This window comes from Sminthopsis crassicaudata, chromosome 3 (assembly GCF_048593235.1).
Source record: "Sminthopsis crassicaudata isolate SCR6 chromosome 3, ASM4859323v1, whole genome shotgun sequence".
NCBI lineage: Eukaryota > Metazoa > Chordata > Mammalia > Dasyuromorphia > Dasyuridae > Sminthopsis > Sminthopsis crassicaudata.
Genome location: NC_133619.1, coordinates 331,288,717 through 331,302,814, shown reverse-complemented (window position 1 = coordinate 331,302,814; position 14,098 = coordinate 331,288,717). Strand labels below are relative to the sequence as shown.

Genomic DNA, 14,098 nt, shown 5'->3' with positions numbered 1-14,098 from the left:
GGAGAGACATAGGTTGGACTAGATGGCTCAGATTGGAAATACTGAGTTCAAATTGAACGAGATGAGGTGAGATCTTTCAAGACAGTTGTGAAAATCAAGTAAGGCTTCATCTACTTGAGAGTTTGAGTAGGCCTGAAGGACTTTGAGCATTGAGTCAAGGGCATAATTGAGTCCCCTTCCTGCTATCCTCCCATGACACAATTTTTTTTTCTCCCTATTTCAATCAAATATGAGTAACTATGTACTTATTGATCAAGGTCAATTTCTTGGATAGTTCTGGAGTTTAGAATGTGAGACCCTCAGCTAATGAGGATGAGGGTCAGTAGTGGGAGGGGGTGTTTGCATTAGGGATTAAAGTGTTAACCCTGCCCACCGGAGGCTGATCACCAGCTGGATGGGTGGGACACCCTTCTGGAGAGAACATATGATAAACTTTGCTTTGCTTTTAGAGATCTCTCCAGCTTTTTGTTATTAAATGGTGACCTCTCACCATTTCTGAACCACACAAAATCCAGACTCCAACATTTATTAGCTGTGTGATCCTGAGCAAGTCAAGTGACTTACCTCAGTTTCCCCATTTGTAATATAGTGTTGATAATAGCACTTACCTCCCCAGGATTGTTGTGAGGATCAAGTGAGATAATAACTGTAAAACATTTAGTACAGTGCCTGCAACATAGGAAGTGCTATGTAAATGTTAAGTATTATTGTTGTTGTTATTATTATTATTGTTAGCTCTATGGTCCTGGACCTGCTTCAGTTTTTTTCATTTGTAATATTTCCCAGAATTGTTGTGAGGATCAAATGAGATAATGGTTGTAAATAGTAAACAAATGTTTTATAAAGGCTGAGGGCTACATAATTTCAGGTCCAGGGTTCTGTGACTCTGTCCTGGAGAGCCAATCCCTTTCTTTCAGAAACAGGGAGATAGGACAGATACATAGAAAAGTCAATAACGAGGGATAGTGATAGTAAAGGCAGCAGGATTCAGAGGTGGAAGAAGAACTTGAGCTGGATCTTGAAGGATAAAATTTCAAAAACTTACAGGAAAGGTGTGAACAAAGGTAGGAAAGCTAATCCTCATAGATGGGATTTCCATGTGGCCTCTGGGGAATAAAGTAAAAGTCCTTTGAGGTGACTTGAAGTAGATAGAGACAGGTGATAGATAGTAAGTAGTCAGTGGAGATGACAATAGTCATTGTTATAAGGCAGTATTTTTGGAAGATTCATCACATAGTCTCTGTTCTCTGTTTATAATTCTGGCTCATTGGGTCTTAGAATCATGATTCTGGATCCTCCCAAGCTGCTCCAGTGGGGTGGGAGCATCTGGGCAGTCCTTCCATATTAGAAAAGCTCTTAATTTAGTGCCTTCCCTGGGTCAATTATTTCTTATTTCTTCTGTATATAGCTTGCTGTGTATAATATTTCTTTGCATGCTGTCTCCCCCATTAGATTGTAAGCTCTTTGAGGATAGGAACAGTCTTTTGTCTATTTTTGTATCCCAATATTTTGCACAGAACCTGGCATATAGTGGGTGCTTAATAAATGTTTATTGATTTATTGAGACTGGGTCCAGTGATGTCTGTCTGCTGATGATTATCAAAATGCAGAGAGGCTCACAATAATTGTAAAGAACTCATGGTGACAGCCAAAGGAGTTCCTGTATGTACTGGTGGAGGGAACACTCTTACTGACAAAGCTCAAGTCTCTGAAACTTGCAATGTATAGACTGAACTTGTTGCTATTGTTGTTGTCATTTTTCAGTTGTGTCCAATTCTTTGTGACCCTATCTTGAATTTTCTTGGAAAAAATACTGGAGTGCTTTGCTATTTCCTTCTTCAGCTTATTTTACAGTAAAGGAAACTGAGGCAAACTGGATGAAGTGACTTGTCAAGAGTCTGAGTAAGTGTCTGAGACTGTATTTGAATTCAGGAAGATGAGCCTCAGTACTCTACCCACTGCACCACCCAGTGGCCCTTGAAGATTGGATTAGAGGGAGAGAAAATGGAACCGGGAAGTCAAATTAAACAAGCTATTGCAATAGTCAAGATATCATAGTATAGTGAATAAGAGGACTGAATCATGGAGTCAGGCAAACCTGAGTTCAAATCCAACCTCAGACATTTACTAGCCAACTTGTTAAGCAATTCACTTAACTTCTGTTTGCCTCAGTTTCCTCACCTATAAAATTGGGTTATTAATAACACCTACTTCCCAGGGTTGTTGGAAAGTTCAAATGAAAAATTTGTAAAGTGTTTTGCATAGTGCTTGGTACATAGTACTTACCACTTTCTTCTTCCTTCTTCTATTCTTCTTCTTCCTCTTCTCCTCTTCTTCCTCCTCCTCCTCCTCCTCCTCCTCCTTTTTCTTCTTCTTTTCCTCCTCCTCCTCATCTTCCTCTTTCTCTTTTTTCTCCTCCTCCTCTTCTTCCTTTTCATCCTTCTTTTTCTTCTTTTTTGTTTTGCAAAGCAATTGGAGTTAAGGCAATTGCCCAGAGACAGTATGTGTTAAATATCTAAGGCCATATTCGAACTCAAGTCCTCCTGCCTCCAGAGTAGATCACCACTGCTGCACTAGCAAGAGCCCCTTCCCTCCCTTTTTCCTTATCTATGTGCCAAATGATAATATTTCAAATAAGTTAACATTAGCATAATATTAACGACAAGATAATATAACTTATATTACACAAATGAGAAATTATACAAAAATCACTTTACAAACTTTAAACAGTGATTTTAGAACTTTAGAACTCTAGAACTCAACTTTAGAACTAGAAGAGAACTTAGAAGCCATCTAGTCCAACACTCCTCACTTTACAATTGAAACAACTGGGCTCAGAAAAGTTCACCATGATCACTTAGCTTAGTGGGATTTGAACCCAGGATCGCATAACTATAACTCTTGTTTTCTTTTGTTATTATTAGGATGGTGGGCATCTGGATAGAATAGAGAGGGATTAAAAAAATCATAAGAAATGTAGAAGCAGTGGTTTTTAGAGGCTGGATAATATAAGAGAAGAAGAGGATGCAATGAAGGAAGGTTTCCAAAGTTTTGAGCTTGAATGGCAGGGGAGATTGATGGAGAGCTGAATGTCTAAAGGGGGAAGGAAAGGGTGACTTTGGGGGAAAAAAAAGGATGGCTTGGTTTGGGATCTGTTGAGTTGGAGTAGGGCATGCAGATAGAGATGTCAAAAGGCTACACACATGTACACTTCTTCTAAACACATCTCCACATATATCATTCTGTATGAGAAAAAGCAGATCAGAAGGGTGAAAAATAAGAAAGAAAAAAACCAAGCAAATAAACAATGACAAAGGTGAAAATATTACATTATTATCCACATTAAATCTTCATAGTCCTCTCTCTAGCTCTATCACTAGTCTATTGGAATTATCTTGAATCACCTCATTGTTGAAAAATGTCAAGTCCACCATAATCAATCATCAAATAACCTTGTTATTGCTGTGTACAATTAAACAAAAAATATTTAACATTCATTTTTTAAAATGTTAAGTTCCATATTCTCTCCCTCTCTCCTCGAGAAAGCAAGCAATTTGATATAGATTGTATATATAGATGCCATCTAATCTAACTCCTATCCCTACTCTAAAGTACCCTACAAGTAGATATCCAGTCTCTGCTTGAATATCTCTGTTGAGGAGGCCTCCATCTCCCATGTAGAATCCCATTCCACTTTGGACATCTTCAATTTTTACAAAACTTTTAGTATATCAAGTCTAAATGTGTTGTTTTGTCACATTCACCCATTATGCCTGTACTTTTGGAGACAAATGGAGCAAAGAAAGTAATAATAAATGGGCCCTTGGATGATAGACATAAAGTCCATTACCAGACCAATACTGAAAACCTGTCCAACTAAGGGGAGGAGGGTTGCTTATCAGCTGGGGAATGACTGAATAAATTATGGTATGCAGATTTAATGAGATACTATTGTGCTATAAAAAATTATAAAGAAGATATTTTTAAAGAAACCTGGAAAGACTTGTAAGAATTAATAAAACCAATCAACTAACATTTATTAAGCACGTATTATGTGCAATGTATTGTGCTGAGTTCTGGGGATACAAAAAGAAGCAAAAGACAGTCCTTTTCCTCATAGAGTTTAAAATTTAATTCTGTAACATAGAAACAGGAGAATAATTTAAACAGTGACAATAACAACATAATAGTAGCTATCTTTACATAGCGCTTTAAAGTTTGCAAAATGCTTTAGAAATATCTCATTTTGACTTGAATTGATGCTAAGTGAAATAAGCAGAACCAGGAGATCATTGTACATGGCAACAACAAGATTATACAATGACCACTCTGATGGATGTGGCTTTTTCCAACAATGAAATGATTGAGGCCAGTTCCAATGATCTTGTGTGAAGAGAGCCATCTACACCCAGAGAGAGGGCTGTGGGAACCGAGGGTGGATCATAACACAGCAGTTTCACTCTTATTGTTGTGGTTTGAATTTTATTTTCTCTCTCTCTCTCTCTCTCTCTCTCTCTCTCTCTCTCTCTCTCTCTCTCTCTCTCTCTCTCTCTCTCTCTTTCTCTTTTTTTTTTTTTTTTTTTTTTTTTTACTTTTTGATCTGTTTTTTTTTTTTGAGGAGCAAGATAATTGCATAAATATATATGCATATATTGGACTAACATTTTACCATGTTTAATATATATTGGATTACATGCTATCTAGGGAGAGGATGGGGAAAAGAGAGGGAATTGGAACACAAGTTTTTTTAAGAGTCAATGTTGAGAAATTATCATTGCATATGTTTTGAAAATGAAAAACTTCAATGAAAAATAATAAAAAATAAAGGAGAAATGATCAAGTAAAAAAAAGAAATTTCATTTTATCTTCACAATTTCACACAATTACCATTTTTACAAATTAGGAAACTGAGGCAGACAAAAATTAAGTGATTTGTCCAGAATTACACAGTTAATAAATCTCTGAGGCTGGATTATTAACTCTGGTCTTTCTGAGTTCAGTACACTATACACTGCTAAGACAACTTTGAAAGACTCAAGAACTCTGATTAGCACAATGCTCAACTGTAACTCCAAAGGAAGCAATGCAACTTGCCTTCTGATAGAGAAATGATGAACCTAGGATACAAAATGAGACAGATTTTTAATTTTTTTTTAAATTTTTTTACCCAATTTGGGAATTTTTCTCCTTTTTTTTTTTGACTTAAGTATGCACATTTGTTGCAAGAGTTTTGTTTTTCTTTTTTTTTTTTTCCCCTCAGTGAAAGAAGGGAAGTTTATTCATTGAAAACAAATTAAATTAAAAAAAAAATAAAGCTTTTCTACTTTCATAAGATTTACAAACTCTGCACTCTTCTGAGTCTACCTTCCTCAACCTAGGGACATTTCCACAATGTCATATTAGAGGAAGATGTTAGTGGATACAGAGTGATATAGACAGAGATTTGGACTAGAACTATTATTTCTCTGATATAGGGAATTCCTGGATGAGAAAATCACGTTTACAAGACAAGTCTTTTTCTGCAACTGAAAGTCTTGGAGAGCTGTTTGGAGCATTGCCAAGTTAAATAACTTGCCCAGGGTATCACATGCATTGCCCATAGTAGGTGCTTAATAAATGTTGATTGAGGAGCAGTTAGATAGTGAAGTGGATAGAACCCTGGAGTCAGGATGAACTCAGACACAATATTTATCAGCTGTCACTTAATCTCAATTGCCTCAACACCTTCTTCTCCCTCCCCACAATGTTGATTGATTGATTATATCAGTTCATAAGCTTTCCCAGGTTTCTCTAAGACAGTATTAGGTATCTAGGCTTCCTGGCTTGTCTATCTGAGGGCTCCTGAGAAAGGTTCTGAGAGGAGCACATGGGTTGGACCTGGAAGGAAGAAAAGGATTTCCATTAATAGAGGGGGGTGGGCCATTCAAATGGGGAAAAGGGGAAGGGTGGGGAGAAGGAGGTGAAGGAAATTCATTCAACTATTAAGGATTCCAGGTTGAAAGAGGTGGTGGGAGCTGGCCAGGATTTGGCTGATTCTTTCCTATTGATCTGCTCTTCCCCAGTGCAGAGGATGAAACAGCTCTCTCTGAAACAAACTTTCACCCTCTCCCCCTTTAAAAAAAAAAAAAAAAAGTTTCTAAGCGTTTTTACTTTCAGAAACTCAGTGGAAACTGAAAGGTTTAAAATAACCAACAAAAGAAGAAAGTTACAGTTACCAGTAGTCTAAAAAAAGCCCCATAGTAATAGTCAACTTAGGTCTTCATTGAAATGTAAATGAAATCAAGCCAACTTTTTTCTTATCTCCTCTCCTTTCACTGACTCACCTCAATATTTCTCCAGAGACCAAGAAACCTGCCCAAATTACTTCACCTTCCTTTTATTCTTTTCTCTGCTGTTGTCTACTCCTAGACCCCCTATCTTCTCTCTCTCCTTAGACCTGGGAAATCCTGGGGTGGGATAATAGCTGTTAAAAGGGGGTCCCTTGGGTCAGATTTATTTACATCTCAGAGGAAGACAACTTCTTTCTAGTGTCTCCACCACCAATTTCTAAAGCGTCATAGGAAAAATTAGCTGAAAAGAGCAGAGGGAGAACGGAAGGAAGGAAGGAAAGAAGGAAGGAAGGAAGGAAGGAAGGAAGGAAGGAAGGAAGGAAGGAAGGAAGGAAGGAAGGAAGGAAGGAAGGAAGGAAGGAAGGAAGGAAGGAAGGAAGGAAGGGAGGGAGGGAGGGAGGGAGGGAGGGAGGAAGGAAGGAAGGAAGGAAGGAAGGAAGGAAGGAAGGAAGGAAGGAAGGAAGGAAGGAAGGAAGGAATGGAGGGAGGAAGGAAGGAGGAAGGAGGGAAGGAAGGAAGGGAGGGAGGAAGGAAATAAAAGAAAGGAAAATACATAAAGAGTAACAAACAGAATAATGTGGTTACTACTCAAATTGAATACTTTTAAAATAACCCACCTAGAGACCAGGAATTCACAGTTCCATATATAATCCTTTTTTGCATTGAAAAGTTCATGGGACCTAAGATCTAGAACTGGAAGAGAAGCCATAGAGGCTATGGATCACTTTACAAATGGTCACACAATATCTGAGGCTGGATTTGAAATAAGGTTCTCCTTACTCCAAGTCAGATGTAGCTACGTGCTGCTTCATATTTGTTCATGTTTGTTAAGTTTATAGCAAATATATATACATATATATTATATAAATAAATATGAATATAAATAAAACATTAAAAAAATCTTAGGAAGAGGCATTTTGGTGACACAAACTAAGCACTGGGTTAGGTTGGAGACAGAAACCTGGTTCTATTGCTGTCTGTGCCAGTAACTTTCTGAGTGGCCTTAGATAAGCCACTTCATCTCTAAATCCCTCCCAGGTTCTCCTCTGTGTATTGTGGGATTGGCCACCATTCTTTGTTGTTGTTCAGTCATTTTTTAGTCAAATAATCTTTATGCCTCTATTTGGGGTTTTCTTGGCCAATATAGTGGAGTGGTTTGCCATTTACTCCTCCACCTCATTGACAGATGGGGAAACTGAGACAAACAGGATTAAGCGACTTGCTCATGGTCACACAGCTGTGACTTGTCTGAGGCTGGATTTGGCCCAGTGCCCTATATACTATGATACCACCTAGCTGCCTCTTCACCACTCTATCTTATTCCTATCAGAGGGATAGTTTAGATCTGAAATGTTCACAATTTTTTCCCCAGCCCTTTAGGATATGGTAATAATCATTTATGTTTCAGGAAAGATTTTAAATAACTACTATACTCTTCAGGGGTGGGAGGAAGTTGCTTTTTAAAAACGTTATCTATAATTTCTGAATGAAGGCTTTTTGTTGTCTGTTAAAGAAATTTAAAGCCTGAAGGAGTGGGGCAGAGGAGTATAAAAGAGACCTTCCCAAAACCTCTGAAATCACAGTAGGCAACCACCTACTCTGCCTATGGGTAAAGCTGACTCTGATGGTTCTGTTGGCTAGGAGTGGGAAATGACTACAGGGAGACAGCATGACGCCTGGTAGAACAAGTCCTAAACCTCAAATGAGAAGATCTGCTTTCCAATATTAACTGGTGTTTACTATATAGGTGATTCTGTGAGACACTTCACCTTAATTTGCTGTAGTTTCTTCGTGTGAAAAATGAAAGGGTTGGACTAGACGATTTTCAATATCCCTTCAAAGTCTAACTACTATATTACTATGAAGTTGCTCCCCCCCCCAGGTAAAAAATGTTTCTTATTTTGTTTTGGTTTGACTTCATATTTATTCTGTGGTTTTTCCTTCAATTAAAAAATCTATTTAAAGTTTTGTGTTCCAAAGTCTATCCTTCTCTCTCTCTTTCCCCTCCCCTTGAGATAGTAAGCAATCAAAAGTAAGTATTCATGTACAATTGTATAAAATATTTCTATATCAATCATTTTGTACAAGAGAGCTTGAATGGAGAAAAAATGAAAGAAATGAAAAACAGCATGCTTCAGTCTGTATTCAATCATTATCAGTTCTGTCTCTGGAGGCAGATAGTATGTTTTATCATTATTCCTTTGGGATTTTCCTGGATCACTATATTGCTGAGAATAGCTAAGTCATTTACAATTCTTTATTGAAGAATATTACTATTACTGTCTATAATATTTTCCTGGTCCTGTTCACTTCATTTTGCATCTGTTCATGTAAATCTTTTCTAAAATCATCCTTCTTATCATTTCTTATAGCACGATACTATTCCATCACAATCATGTACCACAGCTTGTTTGGCTATTCTTTAATTGATAGATCTGTGTTTCTTCTCTTGACTCTTGAATAAATATCTGTAAAGATATCAAAAGGCCCTTATAGTTTTAGATCCAGGTCTCTTGCTGTTGTAGATCTGTGCTCTCCATCTAAATGCTATTAACCCTTGATTTTACAGATGGAGAAACTGAGGCCTTAATGAGTCTGTTGTGTCAAGTTCCAAGAGGTTTCTCTTAATCTCTTTTCCGTATCAGTCAAGACCCACTTTCTGAGAGGGTACAGAAACTTGGGCTCACTCATTAGGACCTGGCTGGCTTCCAGGGTTCCAGGTTTGCAGGCCTTTGTGTCACCCGGGGTTCCCAGCAGTCCTAAAGCCTGACCTCACAGATTAGCTTGTCTTACTGTGTCTTAAGATTGGTGCCCATCCTGCACTACTATTCATCATCCTGTAATCTTTCCCCCCCTCCTTTCTAGCAGCTGCCACCATATTTCTACTGCTATTTTCCTACCAGAAAGCCCATTTTTTCATTTCCTGGAACTCAGCCATCCTGTGTTTTAAGCAGGGATCATTTATTTATAGGAGTGAGCGTAAATTCATAGATGACATAAAGGACGTAAGAAATTACAATGTGGAAAATTTATCTGGCGCTGTACAGCTGGATGACTCTCAGGCTTTATAAACGTGACCTAGCCCAGCGCCTTGCACATAGTAGGGACTTAATAAATGCTAAACTTGAAATTTTTAACTTGGTGTCTTGGAATACGAGTTCAAACCCTGGGTTACTTCTGCTAAATGATATTTGGCAAATCAGGTAAAAAATTTTATAGATATATAAATATCTATTATAGATATATAAATATATATTTCCATATATATTTATAAATGTATTCATATATATATTTATAAATAAATATAGCCATATACAATGGTATATCTCTTTATATAACATTATATATATATTTATACATATATGTATATATACACATGCATATATATATATATGTAGCTCACATACATTTATATATAAATAAATATAGCCATATACAATGGTATATCTCTTTATATAACATTATATATATTTATACATATATGTATATATACACATGCATATATATATATGTAGCTCACATACATTATATATATATATATATATATATATATATATATATATATATATATATATATATATATATATATATAATGTATGTGAGCTACATTTCCCAATGTGTCCCTGGGCCTGTAATTTTTGTTCTTTTTTTTTTTTCAGTATAGGAGATTCTCTTTACTAGTATAGGTCAGCATCTTCTCAGTAACTTATAGTCTCAGAAAGTGGCTTTAGAACATTGAAAAACCAAGTGACTTGAATTTGACCCCAGGTCTCCTCTACAAATATAGAGTTCAATGTAAACATAAAAGGAGTCAGAGGCTATATACACTTGGAACCTGGTAGAACTGACATATTATGGCCTTAGTTTCTCTATCTATAAAATCAAGGGTTTTATAGCATTTAGATCAAAAGCACAAATCTAGAACAGCAAGACAGCAGGATCTAAAACAATAAGGGCCTTTTGAGACCTTTATAGATGGGGAAACTGAGGTCTGGGAAGGTTAGAGATTGCTCAAAGTCATATAAATAATAAGCATCAGAAGTAGGACTTGAAACCAGCCTCCAGAACCAACGCTTGTTCTTCTCTGCCCCATAGTCTCCCTCATTTAGCTCTTTATTTGATTGATGTGGAAATTGAGGTATAGAGAAATCCAAGAGCACACAGGAATCACTAGAGTCCTGTGTCAGGGGTGGTTAGACTCCAGATGTAGTATTTTATTATGTCACACTTTCTCCAGGTGAGTGCTGAGGTTCCTTTGGGCATCTTTATATATCTGAAAAGAGGAAGGGGCCATCTCTTTGGTGAACATGATGATTGTCATTCTAATTGGACCTTAATCCATCCTGTTCATTTTTTACATGGAGAAACTGAGGCCATTAGATGTGTAGAAGCCATCACTGATTTTATTCTGGCTATTGACAAGGATCCAGAGAATCACTGATCTAGATCTCAAAGAGTCATTGCAGGTCATTTAGCTGTTTTGTAGATAAGGAAAGTGAGTCTCAGAGAACTTAAAGAACTTGCTCAGAGGCAGTGAGGTGGTACGGTGGATAAAGAACCAATCCTGAAGTCAGGAGGACCTGAGTTCAAATCTGGTCTCAGGCACTTAACACTTCCTAGCTGTGTGACCCTGGGCAAGTCACTTAACCCCAATTACTTGGGGGAAACAAACAAACAAACAAACAAAAAAAAGAACTCGCTCAAAGTCACACAGGTAGTAAGAAGCAGAGATAGGATTTGAACTCAGATCTCTGCCCACAAATCGAGGTCTTTTCCATTGCACCAACCTAACCCACCTTCCTTTCTTAATTAATTATGGGCCTACAACATAGCCCCATGAGCCTGTCATGAGAAACCTCCACCATTTCCAGAAAAGAAGGATGGATGTAATTTTAAAGCATTGGGGAGTTTGCCACTTAAAGGAATCTAATGGTAAATAATTTTATAAAACAAATAATCATACTTTAATTGACCTTTGGAGCAAATGGAAATGTTCATCTATTTGGTTTTGCTTAAGATGAAGCAATAAAGGCAAGCAAACAATTGGGGTCCTATTGTGGGAGGTTGCTTAGGTCCTGTATGCTTTTCTGATCATGGTGACTGATTCTGCAGGTTTGGAGAAGAGAGAAAACAGAGGAAGTCTGCAGATGCTTTTGGATCAGAGTATTTGAATGACCTTATCTGTAATGAGGAATTTAATTCTGAGTACCTCTTTACCTAAAGATCCAAAGATTACCTTTCTCATTGTCTCTATCTCCCTCCCACTTTTCTCTTCACACCCAAAAATATCTATGGAGCAGCCTTTTTCAGAGTGTGAAGTGAACCCCTGGAGGTCTCAAGACCTTTTCAAGGAGTCTAGGAGGTCAAAACCATTTTCATCATAATACTAAGATGTTATTTTTCTATTAAAATATTCCTCCCCCTTCTAACTATATATCTTTCTAAAGTTACATTGTCAGACATTTTAACCAAACCAGAATATTGCAATAGATCAAATGCAAAAGCAGATATGAGAATCCAGCTGTTTTCTATTAAGTCAGACATTAAAAAGATTTGTAAAAATATGTAAAACTGACACTCTTCTCATTTTTGGGGGGGAGGGAATATAGTTCTTTTTTCATAGAAAATATATGATTTGTGTTAACAAGATATATGGGTTCATTGTCACTATTTTCAAATGAATAAATCTTTTAAAATGTTTTTTTTTTCCATTTCTATCATGGTAAATATCAGTAGATATAACCCCACATAAACAAAATCTCTTTGGGACCCTCAATAATTTTTTATGAGTGTAAAGGGAGTCATCAGTATTTTCTAAGAGTATAAAAGAATCCTCAATAATTTTTTTCCTGAGGCAATTGGGGTTAAATGACTTGCTCAGAGTCACACAGCTAGGAGTTCTGTTTTGTTTTGTTTTTTTAATAGTTTTTATTTACCAGATATTTGCATGAATAATTTTACAACATTGACAATTGCCAAACCATTTGTTCCAGTTTTTCCCCTCCCCCCCTCAGATGGCAGGTTGATCAATACATGTTAAATATGTTAGAGTATAAATTAAATACAATATATGTATACATGTCCAAACAGTTATTTTGCTGAACAAAAAGAATCGGACTTTGAGATAGTGTACCATTAGCCTGTGAAGGAAATCACAAATGCAGGCGGACAAAATTAGAGGGATTGGGAATTCTATGTAGTGGTTCATAGTCATCTCCCAGAGTTCTTTCTCTGAGTGTAACAGCTAGAAGTTTTTAAGTGTCTGAAGCCAAATTTGAATTCAGATCCCCTTGACTTCAGGGCTGATCTCAATAATTTTTAAGTGCTTAAATGGGTTCTGATACCAATAAATTTGAAAAACAGTACCACCGAATATCATAGGATTTGGGGCAAGGGAAGATGATGCAGTCCAGTTTTCTCATTTTAGAGATGAAACTGAGACTCAGACTAGGTCACACAAGTCATAAACGACAGAGGCAGAATTTGAACCCAGACTTCTGAATTTCAGATTTACATATTTACACATATATGCATTCTTTCCTGCCCCCTTCTAAGATCCTTTCTAGATCTCTATCTAGGCTTTTGAGATCCTGTCTTTTCCTTTTTTGACCCAGTTAACTTTTCAGGGGCTGGTGATCCTGTGGATTCCATAGTTTTACCAGGCAACACCCTGGTAAAACCTTCTCGGCAGGTGGAACAGGTTGAATATAACTGATAGGCTTCCAACCCCTGAGTTTGTCTACCCCAAGAATGTGAAAACTTCCCCAGTGAAATGATCAGAACAAGTTGCTCCAACGGTCATGAAGTTGGCTGAGCAGCCGCTGGGGAGAGCTGAGAGCCTGGTCATCCACTGCATCCTGGGCCACTGATAGTTGGATGATTTTTGTTCTGCCACTGGGTTTTGATGACTTGGGAAGAGTGAGACTGATAACTTTGTGTGATCCAATTCAGACTCAAGTCAAGACATTACCCATGATGTCACTGGTCCGCTTTGAAAATGATGAACAACATAGCATGTCAACAAGCAAGCAAACAAATAGACTCCATAGCTTCATAGTGAAGTAGAAAGAACGCTCTTGAGATGTTGGAGCCAGAAGTCCAGTGCTTATTGCTGTTTGACCGTAGCCAATTTGCTTTACTTTTCTGGTCCCCAGCTTCTTCATCTGGAAAATGGGATTAGTAAACTTTGACTATTCACTTCGCATGTTGATTGTGATAAGTGTCTTATAAACTGTAAGATATTATAGAAGTATGAGTTGTATCAATATATTGTGGATACCTTTATATATAGTCATAGATTCTAAATGTTAAGTCCATCCTTATATCTAATCTGTCTCTCCTGCTTAATATTGATTTGTGACATCATTGAATACATTCTTCCCACAGTGAATGATTCTGGTCCATCCTTGCCCCTGCTGAACCTGGATACACTGGCTTTGCTTCTTTTCCAGCTGCTCAACTTATTTTTGGGTAGTTTGCTTTCTCAGCCATTAAGCCAAGACATGAATGGACAGTGAGGTGTTTGCTTCATTCACAGGTCAGGGGTAAGTACATTGGGGATGGTAGGGGCAGGGAGGGGGTAGGGAAAAGGTAAATCCCTAAAGGCAAAGTAATCACACTATCATGTCCATCTTGCAGTGTTAGAGAAGCCATCTGGATTTCTCTGACTAATCTAGAAAACCTTTACGGAAAAAGTAAGGCTTCCAGGGATTTTTAAATTTAAACTTTAGGTGAAAGATCTAGGTAAATTGTAAGCAGAGTTGTGCTGG

The 14,098-nt window shown here is 37.3% G+C and overlaps 1 protein-coding gene across 4 annotated transcripts in view; it reads left to right on the top strand.

The window, feature by feature from the left end:
• The window catches only part of SEMA5B (semaphorin 5B), a 202,604-nt gene that overhangs the window by 103,198 nt on the left and 85,308 nt on the right, over positions 1-14,098 (top strand). For 3 of the 4 annotated variants that reach the window (XM_074301398.1, XM_074301399.1, XM_074301397.1), the window contains exon 2: positions 13,716-13,873. The exons of the other annotated variant lie outside the window; for it this stretch is intronic. The gene's annotated coding sequence lies outside the window, so the exon portion shown is untranslated. The remainder of the gene's footprint in view (positions 1-13,715; positions 13,874-14,098) is intronic. 4 annotated transcript variants of the gene reach the window in all.